The sequence below is a fragment of the Sinocyclocheilus anshuiensis genome, unplaced genomic scaffold (assembly GCF_001515605.1).
Source record: "Sinocyclocheilus anshuiensis isolate Anshui unplaced genomic scaffold, SAMN03320099.WGS_v1.1 scaffold327, whole genome shotgun sequence".
NCBI classification, from domain to species: Eukaryota; Metazoa; Chordata; class Actinopteri; order Cypriniformes; family Cyprinidae; genus Sinocyclocheilus; species Sinocyclocheilus anshuiensis.
In genome coordinates, this window is record NW_015548206.1 from 62720 (window position 1) to 62932 (window position 213).

The window sequence follows — 213 nt, forward strand, 5'->3', positions numbered from 1 at the left end:
TGCGATGAATCTGGCCAATCGTGAAACGGCTGTGTCGTCATCAACACTCCTGCAGCCTCTCTGGACGCGTCTTTGATAATTCACACTGCATGATTGTCACCAGAGGCGGACAAAGTACTCAACTCCATTACTTGAGTTAAAGTACAGATACTGCTGGTCAAATATTACTCCATTACAAGTAAAAGTTGTAAAGACAGATTTTTACTTAAGTAA